Source organism: Ylistrum balloti, unplaced genomic scaffold, assembly GCF_031769215.1.
Source record: "Ylistrum balloti isolate Yb309-2 unplaced genomic scaffold, AGI_CSIRO_Ybal_v1 Utg370840, whole genome shotgun sequence".
Taxonomy (NCBI): domain Eukaryota; kingdom Metazoa; phylum Mollusca; class Bivalvia; order Pectinida; family Pectinidae; genus Ylistrum; species Ylistrum balloti.
The window spans coordinates 1,426,426-1,436,138 of record NW_026782484.1 but is presented as its reverse complement, the minus strand read 5'-3'; the positions used below and the strand labels follow the sequence as shown (position 1 = coordinate 1,436,138).

The window sequence follows — 9,713 nt, the reverse complement described above, 5'->3', positions numbered from 1 at the left end:
TGTAACAATTCAAACAATAACCTGCTATGATTATATTCATATTTAATCATATGAGATTTCGGCTTAACTAGTATAATAATGAGGATTAATTAAGAATTTAATAATAAGATATAATTAATTAATGTGATTGGTTTATTTGACAAGCGACACAACAACCATGAATACCGAATCCCAATATGAACACTTCGAGAACAGACTAATATCAATTACCTGTTCAGATACAATGCTGTATACACTACCTGTAATTGATCGACTAACTGTATTGTCTACTGTCCATTTATATCTAGTATGTAATTGATAAACGCTACACTCCAGTGTTGTAAAGAAGCCAGAGTTCGGTAGACACCGTCCAAACACGACAGTAAATCCCTTGTACTCGTGCGGGCACACAACAGATGACCATAGAGCTCTAAAGATCAACTTTGTTTAATTAAACTGAATGAGATTGTTTGAATTCTATAAATACAACGGAGCGGGAATAACCTCTTTATATCACACATGATTTGAGTGTTTATGTGGACGATAGTTTACTACAGAATAAACAACCGAGACACCGTTGTAACAAAACGACATTTGAATAGTCGGAAACAATGACGAAAACTATGTGAAAAATGAAAGTCATCATTATCAAGCTTAATGCTCAGAAATGTCATAATGTCAGTCATATACCTGGTCATTATCTCAGTAGATGGTTCTGTTTAGAACCTTTACTTAGGATCCCGCTGAAATATAAAATAACGATAATGAAGTGTTTCATGTGGAGAAAATTGAATGGTTAATAACTCTCTTGTACATGTTATTGTGAAGCTCACTGAATAAATGCAGGGTAACTGCAATATTCATTTATTCTTTATCTGAAATATTCAGTTGAGTTAATATGAATCATCACTGGTATTCACGGGAATTAGTAATGGTTATGGGCTATATCAAATATTTACGGAAGTTAGTTATTGAAATTATGAAATATTCATATGTTTTATCCAAAATATTCACATGAATTAATTTCGTAACCTGCTTTCAACAAGAGAAGTGTTGTTGTATGAAGTGGCCGAACGAACTGTTTTTAAGATTTCGAGAAACTCTGTTTATGTAGGTTCAGGTTCTCTAGATAAATTAGTTTGACAATTGAATCCAACTATATGAGAAGGACAATGTCCCAGCTACGAATAACGAAGTTCTAGTCAAATACTGTCAATGTTATAGAACGTAACTATATTTTGTAGTCCTTTCCTGTCAATAACAAGGACGATGCAGCTTTGGCGACCGTTTGTTGCAATAAGATTTGGGTCCAAGTTAATAAAACTTCAAGATCAGCTTGTTTATCGACACACATTGATACTGCTGTACAATACAGAGAATAGTGCTGTAGAATACAAAAGACAGAGAATACTGCTGTAGAATATACAGACAGAGAATACTGCTGTAGAATATACAGACAGAGAATACTGCTGTAGAATATACAGACAGAGAATACTGCTGTAGAATATACAAAACAGAGAATACTGCTGTAGAATATACAATACAGAGAATACTGCTGTAGAATATACAAGACAGAGGGGAAATCTTTAGGTTTAGGTTGTTTGCACGCGAAAACTATTCGAAACAAACATCTTTAGATGGTAACTGTGACAGTTATCGAACTTCTTTACATCCTTGTCAACAGCATTAAACACTGACGTTTCTAATATGAGAAATCCAAACACGGTTTTGACCTAGAGTAACGGTAGTGTTTTTAGGTTTGTGAGATAAACCAAACGTTTAACTCCTTAGCATAGTATGACTTGTGTCTAAAATGAGCAATGTTATCTTCACAGAAGTGAGAGAAGAAAGATTGGCGTCATCGATATCATATAAATCAAGGTGATGTCCTGTACCCAAGATACTGAAGGTTAAAAAATCAATAAAAAAAATGGATAATCATAGCCTACGTCCTTATGTCGGACATACGGCACATCACCTCGCTAGCCTACTCAGTGATTTTGTATTCACAGCGCATGTCTGATTTCTAAAAGACTACTGTCATATATGTGATCATAACGTACGTCTGACCTAATACTGGACAGACGGTACATCACTAGTCACAACGTACGTCTGACCTAATACTGGACAGACGTTACATCACTAGTCACAACGTACGTCTGATATCTAATACTGGACAGACGGTACATCACTAGTCATAACGTACGTCTGACCTAATACTGGACAGACGGTACATCACTAGTCATAACGTACGTCTGACCTAATACTGGACAGACGGTACATCACTAGTCATAACGTACGTCTGATATCTAATACTGGACAGACGGTACATCACTAGTCATAACGTACGTCTGACCTAATACTGGACAGACGGTACATCACTAGTCATAATGTACGTCTGATATCTAATACTGGACAGACGGTACATCACTAGTCATAACGTACGTCTGACCTAATACCGGACAGACGGTACATCGCTAATCATAACGTACGTCTGATATCTAATACTGGACAGACGGTACATCACTAGTCACATCGTACGTCTGACCTAATAATGGACAGACGGTACATCACTAGTCATAACGTACGTCTGATATCTAATACTGGACAGACGGTACATCACTAGTCACAACGTACGTCTGACCTAATACTGGACAGACGGTACATCACTAGTCATAACGTACGTCTGATATCTAATACTGGACAGACGGTACATCACTAGTCATAACGTACGTCTGATATCTAATACTGGACAGACGGTACATCACTAGTTATAACGTACGTCTGATATCTAATACTGGACAGACGGTACATCACTAGTCATAATGTACGTCTGATATCTAATACTGGACAGACGGTACATCACTAGTCATAACGTACGTCTGACCTAATACCGGACAGACGGTATATCACTAATCATAACGTACGTCTGATATCTAATACTGGACAGACGGTACATCACTAGTCACATCGTACGTCTGACCTAATACTGGACAGACGGTACATCACTAGTCATAACGTACGTCTGATATCTAATACTGGACAGACGGTACATCACTAGTCATAACGTACGTCTGACCTAATACCGGACAGACGGTACATCGCTAATCATAACGTACGTCTGATATCTAATACTGGACAGACGGTACATCACTAGTCACATCGTACGTCTGACCTAATACTGGACAGACGGTACATCACTAGTCATAACGTACGTCTGATATCTAATACTGGACAGACGGTACATCACTAGTCACAACGTACGTCTGACCTAATACTGGACAGACGGTACATCACTAGTCATAACGTACGTCTGATATCTAATACTGGGCAGACGGTACATCACTAGTCATAACGTACGTCTGATATCTAATACTGGACAGACGGTACATCACTAGTCATAACGTACGTCTGATATCTAATACTGGACAGACGGTACATCACTAGTCATAATGTACGTCTGATATCTAATACTGGACAGACGGTACATCACTAGTCATAACGTACGTCTGACCTAATACCGGACAGACGGTACATCACTAATCATAACGTACGTCTGATATCTAATACTGGACAGACGGTACATCACTAGTCACATCGTACGTCTGACCTAATACTGGACAGACGGTACATCACTAGTCATAACGTACATCACTAGTCATAACGTACGTCTGATATCTAATACTGGACAGACGGTACATCACTAGTCACAACGTACGTCTGACCTAATACTGGACAGACGGTACATCACTAGTCATAACGTACGTCTGATATCTAATACTGGACAGACGGTACATCACTAGTCATAACGTACGTCTGATATCTAATACTGGACAGACGGTACATCACTAGTCATAACGTACGTCTGATATCTAATACTGGACAGACGGTACATCACTAGTCACATCGTACGTCTGACCTAATACTGGACAGACGGTACATCACTAGTCATAACGTACGTCTGATATCTAATACTGGACAGACGGTACATCACTAGTCATAACGTACGTCTGATATCTAATACTGGACAGACGGTACATCACTAGTCATAACGTACGTCTGATGTTTTATACTAGACATTTTATACAGACGCGGTGACATGTCACCACTCAAACCTAATCAGTGATGTTCATACGTTTAAGTTGCGTTTATTTTATTGACCTTATCAAATAAGCCCTTTTATTACTCAGCGACCATAGATACAGAGCCGAAATGATATGGAAAATGCTAGCTTAAATAAGAAATTAATAGATACGTTTTGTAAATTACATATCATATTGAAACTCATTTAAGATCCTCTATATAGCAAACAGCAAATTATAAAGTAACATGTGTTTTAGCAAAATCTGGGCTCTATTCGTTGATTCCCATTGAAACAATATTCATTTAATTATAAATGAAAATGATTTAACAATACGTCAATTTGCTACAGATGTCAAGTGCCCTTAACACTGGAGAAAATCTATGCTCTTTTTAGTAAAAGTACGGCTCAAATAAATGAAAAAAAAATCAATGCAAATGTTATAACGATTTGTATTTCCATGTTTCAACATTAAACATTCTTCTAAACGAAATAGGTCAGTATGTAAAATTGCTTTAGCGGTCCTATTTCTACAGTAGATAACATCGACCGTCATTTACATTTCATTGAATGATTGATCAAGTAACAGTTAAAATATAAATCATGTTGAACTTTACGAGTAAGAGTGAACGAGCGACTTCCATAAAACCCTTATACAAATGACACCAAACCAATAAACCCAGGATGTAACCAGGTACCACTCAATAGGAGGCGTATTTTATTACGTGATGTCAACACGTTGGAAATTAAACACTAAATCTGTTGATGTAATTTCTATACAGTCAGTTAACTGGTGACATCGTGGAAGGAACGACAAAGCCTTGTTCTGTAAGTAGGAATCCTTGAAACGAAAAAAAAAAAAAAAAAACCACACACAAACACACAAATCATACCTATTGCTGTTAACACCTTTTATCGATATGGACCAAAAACGTTTCGGTCTTTACTTTCAATCGTCGACTGTTTCCAAAACACATTACAAACAGATGGTACGAAATTTCTATTTTGACATTTTAATTAATTCCCCGATCAAGTCAGCAAAAGTGCAATAAACTTTCTGTAACCAAGGGAAGCATTATAATCAAAATATAGATATTGAATAGTTGATGAATAAACCGGTATTATCAGTAATTTCTAAGACTTCTGTACGATATACATCAATAGTGTCATCGCGATTGATTTGTATCTACACAATAGTTGCTGATAAAAGGGCGCCATATATTTTAAAATACTCTCCGTTTTCAGTTCCTCTGCACGCTGATTTAGATGTTTATACAGAACCTGACCTGGTATGTCGTACATTTATATCTAATATATTGTAATCTCGTGATAAAAGTGTGGCGTCACACCCTCATATTACCTTCGTCATGTAATAATACCAGGGTCCGAACGCTACAAGGAGTTGGGCGGAACACCGATCTGTGATCTACTTATCACAGACAGTCAACGTGTTGATGTAACAACACAGGGCTATAACATAGAGTAGGTCTCATGAAAGCGTGCAACGTTTCGTACAGTCACGATTTAAAGACACAATGGTTTTCATTTTCAAGCTAATCTTTATAACTGTAGTTCGATACTCTTTTTAAAAATTAGTGATGAAATAAATCAATGAAATGAATAACAAGACATGATTTTCTTCTAATGAAGTAAACAAATTTTAATGATAAATACATTTTCAAATGTGAGATTTGACGTGTCTGAGTTGACGTGTCTGATTTACGGTCAGTAACTCCGCAGTATGACATGCTACAGGTTATCTAAATATATGTATCGCCATTATCATTTAGGTTTGACACATTTTAAGTAATTATGTAATTTCGAATTTGCAAGTTGTCTAGTAGATCCGATAAACTAGTTAAAGAAGAAAACTAGAGCATTATTGTAAGCAATCCGTAAGTGAACCCCAATTTCATAGAAATGACACATGATAGAAAAAAATCAGCATAAAACATCAAGCAAAGCGATATTATAAGAATCATGCAAATACAGTGTTTTTTTTAATCTAAACACGTAGGTTGGAAACCTTGAGCAAGTAACCAAACATTTTACTGGGTTTCAATCTACATGTGTTTGGTGTGAATCAATCTTACCAAACCTTAAACATTTAACAAGGTTCCAGTCAGTCTGTATACAGTAGAAACCCTAGCACGGCCGTAGTATGTTTTTAATTCTCCTTTGTTTCAGTAACATTACAGTGATCTATTTTTAGTGATAATCAGCATAAGCAGACATCGCTGTATTATACAATAATTGAGTTTTATCGATGTATGATTCGTATAAGAAGCCAGCTTGTTATGTTCTGATTGATCTCACGGTTGTGATAATTATTACGATGTGTCAGTGTTTAGTCAGTGTGTTTACATAATCTCACTGTCATTACCAGCATCGTCATCATATATTGGCAATTTGGACAAGAGGAAAAATAAAGGGGATTTTGGGAATGGTGGAGGTCGGACAAACAGCACACGATAGACATAAGAGGTTTGGTTTAACAGGAAATAATGTATTTGGTTTTTCGTTTGTCAACTTGGATTACACTACCTACATTTTTTTTTTAATTTCAATAAAAAGGAGGTTTCGACTGTTTGATAGAAAAGAGGAAGAACCGCCGCTTAAACGAAGAGATTCATACAAAATACAAATTTTGAAATAAAAAAAATGATACAAAATGAGGACGAGATATCCTTCCTCTCAATACCAGATAACACGATGCAATGAATTCAAGGACATAGAAATAATCTCTTGCAAATGAATTCAAAAGAAAACCCAGGAAAGTTATCAACATAATGAAAACATGGAATCTCTTGGAGACGATAGACACTACAATATCTGTTCAGTAATGTTTCTTCCATATACATCCTCACCGTAAGATATTAATCAATTTCCCACGTCGACCCCGAGATTAAAGCTATAATGCACTGTATTGAAATATCTCTGATTAATTATATGTACACTGTCTGTACGATTTACTTCCCTTCAAGATAAATTTTCTTCAAAATGTATTTCTGGTAGAAAGTAGATCAATATTATGACCGTAACATCATCGTCACGGGAACATTGTGTATATCATATCAGGTAGTCATATATCGAAACTTCTCTCAACAAAACATAAGATAAATGACAGATTTATCAATAAGGTTTATCAGATTGACGTTTCGTTAAACATAAACCAAGATTGAAACATCTATCGACGTAACTCATTTTATGGAATGTGGTATCAATGTGTAGAATAAAACGTACACGATATGATTATGTAAATGTCACAAAGTCAAACCTGATCAGGAAAGCAGATGTTAGCTACAAGTTTTCACAGGTGTCCACTTAAGATTTTAAAATGATCAAAAACTTGAAATTGTCACGTGTTAGTTTAGTATCAGTCGTGATGTAAACGACAGGTTGCGCTACCTATGTTTATTGTGTTTGTCAATGATTTAGGATTCCGCTAAGAAAACTTTCAGGATAAATCACATTTGTTTGCTTTATTTCAGAATTGTCTTTGAAAGTGTCATTTATACATAGCTGAATCAATAATGGCGTTTTACAATGTTTAGGTAGTAAATGACCATACCTGTTTTACAAAAGCCACAAAGTGTACATTTGTTAGGTGTGTGTTGTTGTCCCAAAAACGATAATAAAGATGTATTTTTGTGTAAATCTGTTTATCATGTTGATGGAATATTAAAGTAGTCAGAGTTGGTAATAATGTGTTAATACGTATCGGTAATTAAATTTTAATGTACCACAAAGGTTATTATCAAAAGAGTTAAATGAACCCATATTGATTTTAAAAATGAAATGTGCTGAGTTAGAAAATTAAATCTAGGAATCACCCGTATACCGAACAGACATGCCTGGACATTTTGTTTATTGTTTCATAGCTTGTCCGTGTTAGAAGCATTTCACCTAAAGTCGGTTACCTGGATCGATATCGGACGACAGTGAATACCTGTATTGATTTGTAATCCATTTTAATCTGTGAACCAATAATAAAGTATGTTTTAGCGAAATGACATTAAATAGTTACAGGTACTCTAGATCAATCTATCCGAGCATTAAGTGTATTCAACACGGCTGGCTTTATGCTGTACACTGTCCATTTCAAACAAAATCGAATAAGCATAAACACAAACATATACAAAAGGTTTTTGATTGACTTTCTCTATAATCGATTCGCCAATATAATGTATTAGATGCCGGCGATGTCTGAACCTCGCTGCGATTCACATGTAATGTTACACCATTGGATCAATGCCAGGTATTGTACACTGTTCCTTTATTGACAACCAAAGCACTTTCTGAATAAGTCTGCAATTTAATTTTTTTTCATTATTCATTTTGAGAGATAATTTGCTAAAGAATTTTAAGTAATTAAATTACACTACAAGAGTTGACCTCCTGCTAAGATTCGTACATCTTCGATATTCCAGAGGCTACCATCACTTTCGCTCTCTACACCGTGGAAAATGTCATGGCGAAATTAAAGGTTCCATGTGCGACACCTGTAGGCAAGGCGATAAGATAGTTCGATCCTTAGCTGTACATCAAACGAGTCAAAGTCGCATAACAGTATGTTGTAATGGTTTTAAGTTGGGTGTCGCTCTTTTTGTAATCTTCAAATAAGCGTATCAGCCTGTGATTGGTCATTTTTTTTTACCCTCCTGGAACCAATAAAATTTTCTTCGCTTGTGCCTTCAGTTTTACCATGACGTGTCCAAGTGGTGCAGAGAACGAAAGTGATCTTAACCACTGGATACAAATATAAAAGTACAAATATAATTCTTAAAAAATACAGTCCCAGGCACACATTATAAAGAGCTAATCCTACAGCTCTTAGACGAACACTTTTAAAAGAAGATCTTATAGGCAAATAAATTGAGGAGAGCGTCTAGTTGGATTTATTCCGCCCTCATTGACAGTAAAAAAAATGGAATAAATATTAAGAAAATCAGACTTACATATTTTATATTAGTTCTTTTCATGTGAACTTTATACGGTCAGCGATACCGAATATATACAACATGGAATAGTTACCTAAGGCATAAAAATGAAAAATAAATGTTCCGATGCCGGGAATTGAACCCGGGCCGTCTGGGTGAAAACCAGAAATCCTAACCACTAGACCACATCGGACTCGATACATTAAGCTAAGTAAAAATTGTACTTAAAGATAAGGGTCTTTAAGCTCTCTGTTATGTGGTTCATACATAACTGACAGGTTCCGTTATTATGACATTTCCTCGGGATTCATAATATCTTTTCGCTTTCTTAAAAATTTCGTCAATGAACACTTTATATATGTCGCATTTACCAGCAACACTCTGGTGCATCGCGTTGAATAAGCAAGGGGGAGTAACTCGAATTCGGGAGCGTTCGCGTATTATTTACGCGTATGGGAAGCTAATTAAAACACAATTCTAAACACATTTTTGAGATATTGTGGTAAAGAATACTGTTCTTGGTAGATTTGGTATAATTTATATTAATTCATTTTCCACGTCGACCCCCGATATTAAAGCTATAATGCACTGTATTGAAAGATCTCTGATCAATTATATATACACTGTCTGTAGGATTTACTTCCCTTCCACTATCGACAGACTGATAGAAAGTCGAAAGACAATAGAGGCACGCCACTTTTGTCTTTCTTCAT

At 35.8% G+C, this 9,713-nt stretch overlaps 1 non-coding gene across 1 annotated transcript; it reads right to left on the bottom strand.

Annotated features, from left to right (window-relative positions):
- Nucleotides 1–9,121: 9,121 nt before the first annotated feature.
- On the bottom strand, nt 9,122–9,193 carry Trnae-uuc (transfer RNA glutamic acid (anticodon UUC)). The gene has a single exon. It is a non-coding gene; the product is annotated as a tRNA-Glu (tRNA).
- Between the last annotated feature and the right edge of the window lie 520 nt (nt 9,194–9,713).